General features: G+C 35.4%; 1 long non-coding RNA gene across 2 annotated transcripts in view; it reads left to right on the forward strand.

Annotated features, from left to right (window-relative positions):
* Positions 1-14,039, forward strand: part of LOC141553280 (uncharacterized) — a 68,161-nt gene that overhangs the window by 24,630 nt on the left and 29,492 nt on the right. The window lies entirely within an intron of this gene.

The raw sequence follows: 14,039 nt of genomic DNA on the forward strand, positions 1-14,039 counted from the left end.
TATCAATTGGAGAATGGCTTGATTTCTTATAAAGTAAAGTCAATTCTCTGTATATTTTGGAGATGAGGCCTTTATCAGAACCTTTAACTGTAAAAATGTTTTCCCAATTTGTTACTTCCCTTCTAATTTTGTTCACATTAGTTTTGTTTGTACAAAAGACTTTTAATTTGATGTAATCAAAATTTTCTATTTTGTGATTAATAATGATCTCTGGTTCTCCTTTGGTCACAAATTCCTTCCTCCTCCACAAGTCTGAGAGGTAAACTATCCCCTGTTCCTCCAATTTATTTATGATTTCGTTCTTTATGCCTAAATCTTGGACCCATTTTGATCTAATCTTAGTAAGTGGTGTTAAATGTGGGTCCATGCCTAGTTTCTGGCATACTAATTTCCAGTTTTCCCAGCAGTTTTTGTCAAATAATGAATTATTATCCCAAAATTTGGGATCTTTGGGTTTGTCAAAGATTAGATTCCTGTTTTTATTCATTATCTTGCCCTGTGAACCTAACATATGCCACTGATCAACTAGTCTATTTCTTAGCCAATACCAAATGGTTTTGGTGACTGGTGCTTTATAATACAGTTCAGATCAGGTACCAATAGACCACCTTCACTTAATTTTTTTTCATTATTTCCCCTGAAATTCTCGACCTTTTGTTCTTCCATATGAATTTTGTTGTTATTTTTTCTAGGTTATTAAAATAGTTTCTTGGAAGTCTGATTGGTATAGCACTAAATAAATAGATTAGTTTAGGGAGTATTGTCATCTTAATTATATTCGCTCGGCCTATCCAAGAACACTGAATGTCTTTCCAATTATTTAAATCTGACTTTATTTTTGTGGCAAGTTTTTTGTAATTTTGCTCATATAATTCCTGACTCTCCTTTGGTAGATATATTCCCAAATATTTTATACTATCGACCGTTATTTTGAATGGGATTTCTCTTTGTATCTCTTGCTGTTGGATTGTGTTGGTAATGTATAAAAATGCTGAGGATTTATGTGGATTTATTTTGTATCCTGCGACTTTGCTAAAGTTCTGAATTATTTCTAATAGCTTTTTAGCAGAGTTTTAGGGGTTCTCTAAGTATACCATCATGTCATCTGTGAAAAGTGATAATTTGATTTCCTCATTTCCTACTCTAATTCCTTGAATCTCTTTCTCAGCTCTTATTGCTGAGGCTAGAGTTTCTAGTACTATATTGAAAAGTAATGGTGATAGTGGGCAACCTTGTTTCACTCCTGATCTTACAGGGAAAGCTTCTAGTTTATCGCTATTACATATGATGTTTACTGAAGGTTTTAAATATATGCTCCTTATTATTTTAAGGAATAGTCCATTTATTCCTATACTCTCAAGCATTTTTAGTAGGAATGGATGTTGGATTTTACCAAATGCTTTTTCTGCATCTATTGAGATGATCATATGGTTTTTATTAATTTGATTATTAATATGGTCAATTATATTAATAGGTTTCCTAATATTGAACCAGCCCTGCATTCCTGGTATAAATCCCACTTGGTCATAGTGTATTATCTGGGGATGATTTTCTGAAGTCTATTTGCTAATATCTTATTTAAGATTTTAGCATCAATATTCATTAAGGAAATTGGTCTATAGTTTTCTTTCTCAGTTTTTGATCTACCTGGTATAGGTATCAGTACCATGTCTGTGTCATAGAAGGAATTTGGTAGGACTCCTTCAATCCCTATTTTTTCAAACAGTTTACATAGCATTGGAGTTAGTTGTTCTTTAAATGTTTGGTAGAATTCACCTGTAAATCCATCTGGTCCTGGGGACTTTTTTCTTAGGAAGTTGGTTTAATAGCTTGATCTATTTCTTTTTCTGAGATGGGACTATTTAGACTACTTACTTCTTCCTCTGTTAATTGGGCAAGCTATATTTTTGAAGGTATTCTTCCATTTCATTTAAGTTATCGAATTTATCGGCATAAAGTTGAGCAAAGTAGCTCCTAACTATTGTTCTAATTTCCTCTTCATTAGTGGTGAGTTCACCCTTTTCATTTTCAAGACTAACAATTTGCTTTTTCTCTTTCCTTTTTTTAATCAGGTTTACTAAGGGTTTGTCTATTTTGTTGGTTTTTTCATAGAACCAACTCTTAGTTTTATTAATTAATTCAATAGTTTTTTTTACTTTCAATTTTATTAATCTCACTTTTTATTTTTAGAATTTCAAGTTTTGTGTTTGTGTGGGGTTTTTTAATTTGTTCCTTTTCTAGCAATTTGAGTTGTAAGCCCAATTCGTTGGCCCTCTCTTTCTCTATTTTATGCAAGTAGGCCTGTAGAGATATAAAACTTCCCCTTATTATTGCTTTGGCTGTATCCCATACATTTTGGTATGATGTCTCATTATTGTCATTCTCTTGGGTGAAGTTATTAATTATGTCTATGATTTGCTGTTTTACCTAATCAGTCTTTAGTATAAGATTATTTAGTTTCCAATTATTTTTTGGTCTATTTTCCCCTGGCTTTTTATTAAATGTAATTTTGATTGCATTATGGTCTGAAAAGGATGAATTTACTATTTCTGCCTTACTGCATTTGATTTTGAGGTTTTTATGCCCTAGTATATGACCAATTTTTGTATAGGTTCCATGAACTGCTGAGAAGAAAGTATACTCCTTTCTGTCTCCATTTAGCTTTTGCCAAAGATCTATCATATCAAACTTTTCTAGTATTCTATTTACATCTTTGACATCTTTCTTATTTATTTTGTGGTTTGATTTATCTAATTCTGAGAGTGCAAGGTTGAGATCTCCCACTATTATAGTTTTGCTATCTATTTCCTCTTGCAGCTCTCTTAATTTCTCTTTTAAGAATTTAGATGCTGCACCACTTGGTGCATATATGTTTAATATTGATACTGCTTCATTATTGATGCTGCCCTTTAGCAGGATATAATGCTCTTCCTTATCTCTTTTAATTAGATCAATTTTTTTTTTGCTTGATCTGAGATGAGGATGGCTACTCCTGCTTTTTAGGTTTTGCCTGAAGCATAATAGATTCTGCTCCACCCTTTTACTTTTAGTTTGAATATCTCACCCTGTTTCAGGTGTGTTTCCTGTAAACAACATATAGTAGGGTTCTGACTTTTAATCCAGTCTGCTAACAGCTTCCTCTTTATGAGGCAGTTTGCCCCATTCACTTTTATGGTTAGAAGGACTAATTCTATATTGCTTGCCATCCCAATAACCCCTGCTTATGCTTTTCCCCTTTCCTTCCCTCTTACCCCCCTACCCAGTATTAAACTTGTGAACAGCCCTCCCTTTTTAGGACCTCTCCCCCACCTTAATGTTCCTCCCCTTATTTTACCCCTTTTCCTCCAAATTTCTGTATTCCCTTCCCCTTAGTTTACTCCTTCCCTTTCACTTTTCAATGAAGTGGAAGAAGTTTCACCATAAATCGAATATGTGTATTGATACACACTATGTTCATCTCCCTCCTTTCTTTCTCTCAGATACAATAGGTTACCTTTGCCTCTTCATGAGATGTAGTACCACCACTTTACACTTTTTTATGATATAATTTCTTTTCCACTTTTCTAAGACAAATTGTACATATGTTCTTTACATATTTTTTGACAGAAGTATAGTTCTCAAGATTTCTTTTTACCTTTTTAGAAATCTCTTGAGTTCTGTATTTGAAGATCAAACCTTTTATGTAGGTCTGGTTTTTTCATCAAAAATAGATGGAATTCATTTATTTCGTTAAATGTCCATCTTCTTCCCTGGAAAATGATGCTCATTCTTGCTGGGTAAGTTATTCTTGGCTGCATACCAAGTTCCTTAGCCTTTCGGAATATCATGTTCCAGGCCCTTCGTTCTTTTAATGTGGACGCTGCTAGATCTGGGTTATCCTTATTGTGGATCCTCCATATCTGAATTGCTTTTTTCTAGCAGCTTCCAATATCTTTTCCTTTGTCTGATGGTTCTTGGACTTGGCCACTATATTTCTTGGCGTTTTGATTTTAGGGTCCCTTTCAGTAGGTGATCAATGAATTTTTTCAATGTCTATTTTACCCTCTGTTTCTAGAACGTCTGGGCAGTTCTCTTTGATAATTTTCTCGAAAATAGTGTCTGAGCTCTTTTTTTCTTCACAGTTTTTAGGGAGTCCGATTATTCTCAAATTGTCTCTCCTGGATCTGTTTTCCAGGTCTGTTGTCTTTCTGATAAGGTACTTGACATTCTTTTCAATTGTTTCATTTCTCTGGTTTTGCTTGACTACCTCTTGGTTTCTCCTTGAGTCATTCATTTCTACTTGTTCCAGTCTAATTTTCAATGATGTATTTTCTTCACTCACTTTTTTTATATCTCTTTGTTATTGTCCAATTGAGTTTTTATCTTCTATGGAATTTTTTTCCATTTTATTTTTTAGAGAGCTGTTTTCTTTCTCCAGCTCACTAATCCTGTTTTCCTTGAAGTTGTTTACCTTTTCCAGCTCACTAATCTTGTTTCTCAAGGATTTGATTTCTTTATCCACTCTGTCTTTGAATGCATGGGATGACTTCTCCAGGCTCTCTTGCCAAGCTTCCCTTTCCTTTTCCCATTTCTCTTCCAGCTCTCTTGTGAGAGCCTTTTTGATTTCCTCTATGAGATTCTTTTGTATTGAGGAGCAGCTCATATCCCCCTTAGAGGATTCCTCTGGGGACAGTCTGTTTTTAGTCTCCTCAGTGTTTGAAGTCTGCTCTCTCTCCATACAAAAGCTGTCAATGGTTAGAGCCCTTTTGAATTTTTTGTTCATTTTGTCAGAGTAGGAATCGAAGAAAACAAATTGACAAGAGAAACAATAGGTCTGTTTTGGGGGGGCTGGGGCTGGATGGTGTTAATGGGCTTCCTCTACAGACTGGAGGTAGGGCAGCAGAGAGCCACTAACAGAACAGCAATGACTGTACTGAGTCTGTGCTCTGAGGCTCCCGAGAACGCACCGAGTCTGTCCAGGTGGGGGTTGGGGGTGGCCGGGCTCCAAGAGACGCTGGCTTTCTGGGGTTTTAATCTTCACCTCCGGTGTTTACCCCTCTCGCTGCTCCTGGCTTGCTGCCAAGACGGAGCATCCACACTGGGGCAAAAGCCCTTTCGCAGAAAGGGCAGAGATCACACCCCTCCCCCTCTGGTCTGAGCTGTGTGAGCTGCCTGTCTCGCTCTGGCTTGCCTGCTCTCAGTCTGCGCCCAGTCTGATTGACCCTCCCCCAAGCAAACACAGACCTTTTCTGGCGACTTTCTCTTGGTGATTATTTGTGGATTTCTTTCTGGGTCAAGCATTAAGTCTGAGGCTTGTCATGAAGTAAGTTCTGAGAGAAAATGAGGAGCTCAAGCAGCTGTCTGCCTCCACGCCGCCATCTTGGCCGGAAGTCTCTATTTGTATGTATCTTTAATTTAGATTGATTGAGAGGGAGTGGAAGGGACTTCTTTGCTTTGATGGCCCTATTCATCAGGAAATGTCCAACTGATTTTCTTCTCTCCATCTCCACATCATGAGCCATATCCCTGTCTAGCAATTCTAACCTAAAGATAAAGTGCTTGAAAACATACTTCATGAAGTAATTTTATATCAATAGAATAGGATACATTGATCATTAAATGGGACTTTCTTTTCCTGGGTATTTCTGTGACTCAAATAATATTCTTGGGTAAGAGACAATAAGAAAAAAATAAACTCTAACCAAATTATCTCTCAGGAGATTGTACCAAATTAAGGGGGAAATCTCCTCTATCCTCAGCTTTTTCCCCTCTCAATTATTTACAATTCAACCTATGAAAACTGCTCTTTATCCCAAGCCTCTGCTGGACACCAAGTCTTATTCCTTGGGCTTTTGTGCTAGAGATATGAGCCCAGAATAGAAATGAAAATTCAAACAAGCCCAGCAAGGCACATCCCAAAGGGGAGTAGAGCCAAAACTAAATACAGAGTTGCCCACACACAAAAAACGAAGATTTTTCTCAAAATAACAACAAATAAAAGAGTTCTTCCTGTTTCTTAGACTAAGGTGGAACTTGCAAAGTGAGAGGGTCTTTTAATAGATAGTTTTTTATCTTGACAGTAGTGTCCTCTTAACATGTATTTACTTTCTAATTACCCAGAACTATGTAATTAACCTGTCATGTTATGGTTCTTGCCACACTAATGAAAGGGTAAGAGTTTCCATGAATTAATAATCAAAGCTTCTAAGGTAAGGTGATCTTAATTCCTCTAACTCTATTGACTTCTTTTCCCCTCCATTGTATTATCTACCTAGCAGATGTAGCTGCAAAATTCATTTCATTTGGAGGCATTGTCAGGACAAGTGGTTGGTTCTTATAATGAGAGAGAAACAGAAACAGAGAGAGACAGAGTGACAGAGATGGAGACAGACAAGAAAGACAGAGGCAGATAGAGACAGAGATACAGCGAGAGAAAGAAATAGAGCTCTCTCAGCTCCCTTGAGTTTGACTTTTCTAAGTGGCTGTCTTTAGGAATTTCCATGATTTTTTCCAGATCATTTTCAATATACGTAGGAACCTGCCAACTGAGGATACTTCAAAGGTTCTTAACCCTTCTTGCATCATAGATCCCTCCAGGAGTTTGTTGAAGTTTTTAACACTTTTATGAAGACTATTTTAAATTCATGAAATATAATACATATGTCCACAAAGGAAACTTATTATATTGAAACACATATAAAAAATTAAACCAAGTTCATGAACTTCACATTAAGAAAATAACTACTAAGGAATTGGAAATAGGATAAATGCTCATCAACTAAGAAATGGTTGACTAAGTTGTGGTATTTGAATGTAATGGAATATTAATGCTCTATAAGAAATGATGAGCAGGCTGATTTTCAGAAAAGCCTGGAAAGACTTACATGAACTTTTGCTAAATGACATGAGCAGAACCAGGAGATCATTATATATGGCAACAACATTGTACAAATGATCTACTATGATAGACAGCTTTTCTCAACCAGCACCGTGACAATTCCAATAGACATGGGAGGTAAAGTGCCATGTCCATCCAGAGAAAGAAGTGTGGAAGCTGAATGCAGAATGAAGTATATTACTTTCACTTTTTTGTTTTTTCTTTCTCATGGTTTTTCCCTTTTGTTCTGATTTTTCACATTATAATTAATGTGGAAATACATTTAAATATTTTAAAATTTTATTAAAGGAGCTTTTTGGTCACTTTCAGCCCTAAAACTATGATTACTGATAAAATGAGGGAGTTGTATTCTATGATTTCTCAGTTTCAAAACTATGATCTCCTTTTTGAAATACTTTCCTTTCTAAAGTGATTTTCCTAAAGTGCTCATGTGATGATTTCTCTGCTTTGATCTCTCTACCTCTCTCTTTCTGTGTCTCTCTCTGTCTCTGTCTCTAAGTCCCAATGTCTCTCTGGTTTGTCTCCATCTCTGTCTCTCTGTCTCTCCTTTTTTTATCTTTCTCTGCCCCACCTCTCTCTCTCTCTCTCTCTCTCTCTCTCTCTCTCTCTCTCTCTGCCTGTCTCTGTCTTTCTCTGTCTCTATCTGTCTATGTGTGTCTCTCTCTGTCTTTCTTTCTGTCTCTGTCAATTTCTCTCTCTCTCTCTCTCTCTCTCTCTCTCTCTCTCTCTCTCTCTCTCTCTCACACACACACACACACACACACACACACACACACACACACACACACCATTCCATGGATTCTCTATTACTCTGGTTTGCTTTTAAAGGTTTTCCTAATCAAGATTTCCCCTACCCTGACTTCACCCAAGAAAATGACAATAATGAGACATCATACCAAAATGTGTGGTATGGTTCTATATATGGTTCTATGAAAAAACCAACAAAATAGACAAACCCTTAGTAAATCTGATTAAAAAAAGGAAAGAGGAAAAGCAAATTGTTAGTCTTAGAAATGAAAAGGGAGAACTCACCACTAATGAAGAGGAAATTAGAACAATAGTTAGGAGCTATTTTGCTCAACTTTATGCCAATAAATTTGATAATTCAAATGAAATGGAAGAATACCTTCAAAATATAGCTTGCCCACATTAACAGAGGAAGAAGTAAATAGTCTAAATAGTTCCATTTCAGAAAAAGAAATTGAACAATCTATTAACCAACTCCCTAAGAAAAAATTCCCAGGACCAGATGGATTTATATGTGAATTCTACCAAACATTTAAAGAACAACTAACTCCAATGCTACATAAACTATTTGAAAAAATAGGGATTGAAGGAGTCCTACCAAATTCCTTTTATGACACAGACATGGTACTGATAACTAAACTAGATAGGCTGAAAACAGAGAAAGAAAAGTATAGACCAATCTCCCTAATGAATATTGATGCTAAAATCTTAAATAAAATATTGGCAAAAAGACTACAGAAAATCATCCCCAGATAATACACTATGACCAAGTGGGATTTATACCAGGAATGCAGGGCTGGTTCAATATTAGGAAAACTGTGAGCATAATCGACTATATCAAAAACCAAATTAATAAAAACCATATGATCATCTCAATAGATGCAGAAAAAGCATTTGATAAAATCCAACATCCATTCCTACTAAAAACACTTGATAGTATAGGAATAAATGGACTATTCCTTAAAATAATAAGGAGCATATATTTAAAACCATCAGTAAACATCATATGTAATGGCGATAATCTGGAACCTTTCCCAGTAAGATCAGGAGTGAAACAAGGTTGCCCACTATCACCATTACTTTTCAATATAGTACTAGAAACTCTAGCCTCAGCAATAAGAGCTGAGAAAGAGATTCAAGGAATTAGAGTAGGTAATGAGGAAATCAAACTATCACTCTTTGCATATGACATGACGATATACTTAGAGAACCTCAAAGACTCTGCTAAAAAGCTATTAGAAATAATTCAGAACTTTAGCAAAGTTGCAGGATACAAAATAAATCCACATAAATCCTCAGCATTTTTATACATTACCAACACAATCCAATAGCAAGAGATACAAAGAGAAATTCCATTCAAAATAACGGTTAATAGTATAAAATATTTGGGAATATATCTACCAAAGGAAAGTCAGGAATTATATGAGCAAAATTACAAAACACTTGCCGCAAAAATAAAGTCAGACTTAAATAATTGGAAAGACATTAAGTGCTCTTAGATAGGCCAAGTGAATATAATAACAATGACAATACTCCCTAAACTAATCTATTTATTTAGTGCTATACCAATCAGACTCCCAAGAAACTATTTTAATAACCTAGAAAAAAATAACAACAAAATTCATATGGAAGAACAAAAGGTCAAGAATTTCAAGGGAAGTAATGAAAAAAAAAAATCAAATGAAGGTGGCCTAGCTGTACCTGATCTCGAACTGTATTATAAAGCAGCAGTCACCAAAAACAATTGGTATTTGCTAAGAAATAGACTAGTTGATCAGTGGAATAGGTTAGGTTCACAGAGCAAGATAATGAATAAAAACAGGAATCTAGCATTTGACAAACCCATAGATCCCAACTTCTGGGATAAGAATTCAGTATTTGACAAAAAGTGCTGGGAAAACTGGAAATTAGTATGCCAGAAACTAGGCATGGACCCACATTTAACATCACATACTAAGATAAGAGCAAAATGGGAGCAAGATTTAGGCATAAAGAACGAAATCATAAATAAATTGGAGGAACAGGGGATAGTTTACCTCTCAGACTTGTGGAGGAGGAAGGAATTTGTGACCAAAGGAGAACTAGAGATCATTATTAATCACAAAATAGAAAATTTTGATTACATCAAATTAAAAGGCTTTTGTACAAACAAAACTAATGTGAACAAAATTAGAAGGGAAGTAACAAATTGGGAAAACATTTTTACAGTTAAAGATTCTGATAAAGACCTCATCTTCAAAATATACAGAGAATTGACTCTAATTTATAAGAAATCTAGCCATTCTCCAATTGATAAATGGTCAAAGGATATGAACAGATAATTTTCAGATGATGAAATTGAAACTATTTCCACTCATATGAAAGAGTGTTCCAAATCACTATTGATCAGAGAAATGCAAATTAAGACAATTCTGAGATACTACTACACACCTGTCAGTTTGGCTAAGATGACAGGAACAAATAATGATGAATGTTGGAGGGGATGTGGGAAAACTGGGACACTGCTGCATTGTTGGTGGAGTTGTGAAAGAATCCAACCATTCTGGAATTATGCCCAAAAAATTGTCAAACTGTGCATACCCTTTGACCCAGCAGTGCTACTCCTGGGCTTATATCCCAAGGAAATACTAAAGAAGGGAAAGGGACCTGTTGTGTGCCAAAATCTTTGTGGCAGCCCTTTTCATAGTGGCTAGAAGCTGGAAGATGAATGGATGTCCATCAATTGGAGAATGGTTGGGTAAATTATGGTATATGAAGGTTATGGAATATTATTGTTTTGTAAGAAATGACCAACAGGATGAATATAGAGAGGCTTGGAGAAACTTACATCAACTGATGCTGAGTGAAACGAGTAGAACTAGAAGATCATTATATACTTCAATAATGATACTGTATGAGGATGTATTCTGATGGAAGTGGATATCTTCAACATAGAGAAGAGCTAATTCAATTCCAATTGATCAATGATGGACAGAATCAGCTATACCCAGAAAAGGAACACTTGGAAATGAGTGTAAACTGTTAGCATTTTTTGTTTTTCTCCCCAGATGATTTTTACCTTCCGAAACCAATTCTTCCTTTGCAACAACAACAACAACAAAATTCTGTTCTGCACATATATATTGTACTTAGGATATAATATGTATGGGAATGCCTGCCCTCTAGGGGAGGGGATAGAGGGAAGGAGGGGAAAAATTTGGAACAAAAGGGAGTACAAGGGATAATGTTGTAAAAAATTTACCTATGCATATGTACTGTCAAAAAATGTTATAATTATAAAATTAATAAAAAAAATTCCCCTAACCTTCCAATCTTCTCATATCTTACTCCCTTTTGAATATTTTATGATCATGCAATGGCACTGATCTTCTTGAGCTCCCCACACAGGGCACTCCACCTCCTGACTCTAAGCTCTTTCCCTGGCTATATCCCATGCCTGGAACTCTCTAATCACCTCTGCCTCCTAACATTTTCAGCTTTCTCCAAGCTTCACTTCAAATCCCAGCTTCTTCAAGAAGGCTTTCCTAATTCCTTCTTACTCTTAGTGAATTCCTTTTAAGACAATTGGACCTTTACTATCTGTGTGACGCTGGGCAAGTCACTTCACTCTCTTTGCCTCAGTTTCCTCATTTGTGAAAGAAGCTAGAGAAGGAAATGGCAAACTCCTCCAATATCTTTGTCAAAAACAAGCAGGGAGGGGGTGTCATGAAGATTTGGACATGACTAAGAAACAAGGTCAGAATTAAGAGGTGAAATTCCTAGGAATAGCTGATAAAGGAACTTTTGACTTGGGTCTCTTGTTTCTATCCTGAAAATTAAGATTTTTTTAAAAGCCCTTTCCCCAGTGAACAACAGAATATTGGGAGACACATTAGGAGGATGAAAGGAGAAGTATTGCTAAGCCTCTAGGGAGAAAAATCTAAAGAAATACTTATGCAGAATGCCAAAGGACAAGAAATACTAAAGGATTGTATCAATGACCACTTACAGTCTTTGGAGAATCATGGCTCCTCTGGCCTTTTCCTACTCATGAGGCAATGGCTTTGAGAACTGTAAGTAGTTCAGGAGAAGGAAGGTTCTGAGTTAGTCAGAGGATGGGTTAAAGTGGAGATGAGTTAATGACTCAAAAAACTTGAAAGCAGGTCCAGTGACTGCTGGAGCCAAATTTGTCTCTGGGATTCTTCCACCTTTCATCAGTGCCCTTCATGGTCTTTTCAGCAGCTATTTATCAGGTTACCAAAGCTCTTTATAACTTCTACAATCTTAGGATTCTCTTTTCTTTTCATCTCTAAGGATCCCATTAAGATCTACCTATTCCAGGTAGCACTCTCTACCATAATATTCCTTTCCCTCTTTCTTTCCATTAAAACTGTTATATCTCCATTATCTCTCAGGTACTGTAAGATTGGAAAGAGATCTGTTAATTATATCTAATTCTCATTTAAATGTGAATAACTAAGAATGTTTTGATGTATGTTCACTTTAAGAAATATTTGTCATTTAAAACAGGATCTCTGGTAATGGCTATAATGACTTAAATAAAAGGAATAATTCTCTAAGAAGGGAATTTTATGCATTTGGCAATCATTATGAACTGATCCAACTATTCTGGGGAGCACTTTGGAACTATGTCCAAAGAGTCATAAAACTATGCATACCTATATTAGATTTAACATATATTTTACCATGTTTAACATATATTGAGTTACTTGCCTTCTCGAGAAGGGAGTGGGGGAAGGGGAGAAATTGGAGCACAGGGTTTTGCAAGGGTCAGTGTTAAAATTTATCCAAGCATATATTTTTAAAATATTTTTAAATATTTTTTATTTTTTATTTTATTTTATTTTATTTTATTTTATTTTGAGGCTGGGATTAAGTGACTTGTACAGGGTCACATAGCTAAGAAGTGTTAAGTGTCTGAGACCAGATTTGAACTCGGTTCCTCCTGAATTCAAGGCTGGTGCTCTATCTATTGTGCCACCTTGCTGCCCCATATATTTTTAAAATAAAAAAAGTTTTTTAAAAAACTAGAAAAAAATTCTATGTATACCCCTTAATTTAGCAAAACACTCTAGATCTGTATTCCAAAGGCATAAAAGAAATAGGGGTGAGAAATTTTTGTACCAAAAAAATTTTATAGTAGCTCTTTTGTTGATGGCAAAGAATTAAAAAGTGAGAGGATGTACATCAATTGGGAAATGGCTGAACTAGTTGTAGTATTTAATTATAATGAAACTATTGTGCTATGAAAAATGATGAGCAAGATGCTTTCAGAAAAACCTGGAAATTCTTACATGAACTGATACAAAGTGAAGTAAACAAAATAAGGAGAACATTGTACACAGTAATAGCAATATCATACAATGATCAATGGTGAATAGCTTATTTTCAAAAATACAATAATCCAAGACTATTACCAAATATTTGTGATGAATAGTGCTATCCACCTCCAGAAAAAGAATTGATGGATTCTTAATGAATACTATTTTTAACTTTATTTTTTCATAGGTTTTTATTTCTTTGGAGAGAAGGGAGCTTCTGTGCTTCCTTTGACAGCATGATTAATATGAAAATATGTATATTTTGCCTGATTACAAATGTATAAACTATATCAAATTGTTTATCATCTTATGGAGGAAAAAAGATAGGAGGGAGGGAAAGTGAAAAATTGGAACTCAAAATTTAAATTGGTTTTATATGTAATTGGGAAAAAGTAAAATATTTTTTAAAAGGGTAAAATTTTAGATGTGGCAGAGAGAGCAGATATTTATTTAAACAACATCTATTTCACATTATAATCTTTGATCAAATTCTTGCCAACTTATATTCAGTATCCATCAAGAAAGTAGTGCAGGTGTAGTCTATACCAGGTTTATAGGCCATGGACTATTAACTGTCAAACTAAAGCATAGGAATGAAAAAGTATTGATAGGCCAGTTCTCAGGGACATGGGGACCAGTTGTTGATGCCATGGTCTCAAAACCTGTTAAGGGGGTATCACTATGAGCTGCAAAAATAGGTCTTATAACTTCATTCATGCAGGAAGAAGAGTGCTTTCTATATCTGTAAGTCAAGTCACTACATGTTCAGCCCATTAAAATGATGGGTCAGAAGGTCAACATGGCAGTACTTTGTGTAGAAGAATATGGTACAATCTCCTGAGAAAGGGAAGCATTACCTGGGAAGTCCCTAAGCTTAATTATACTATGAGGCAGAGAGATGCACAAAGGAGATGAAGTCCCCAAGTCTTGGGCATCCTAAATATCCCTCAATGACTGACTAGCTCTAAAGAATCAGAAAGCTTGTTAGATTTTATAATGCTGATAATAATGAGAAAAATCACTGGACAAGTTGAAAAAAGCATTTATAAAAAGTAGTAATTAGGGAGGTCAAGCAGATCGAGAGGGATGACAAT

The sequence above is a fragment of the Sminthopsis crassicaudata genome, chromosome 2 (assembly GCF_048593235.1).
Source record: "Sminthopsis crassicaudata isolate SCR6 chromosome 2, ASM4859323v1, whole genome shotgun sequence".
In the NCBI taxonomy this organism is placed as follows: domain Eukaryota; kingdom Metazoa; phylum Chordata; class Mammalia; order Dasyuromorphia; family Dasyuridae; genus Sminthopsis; species Sminthopsis crassicaudata.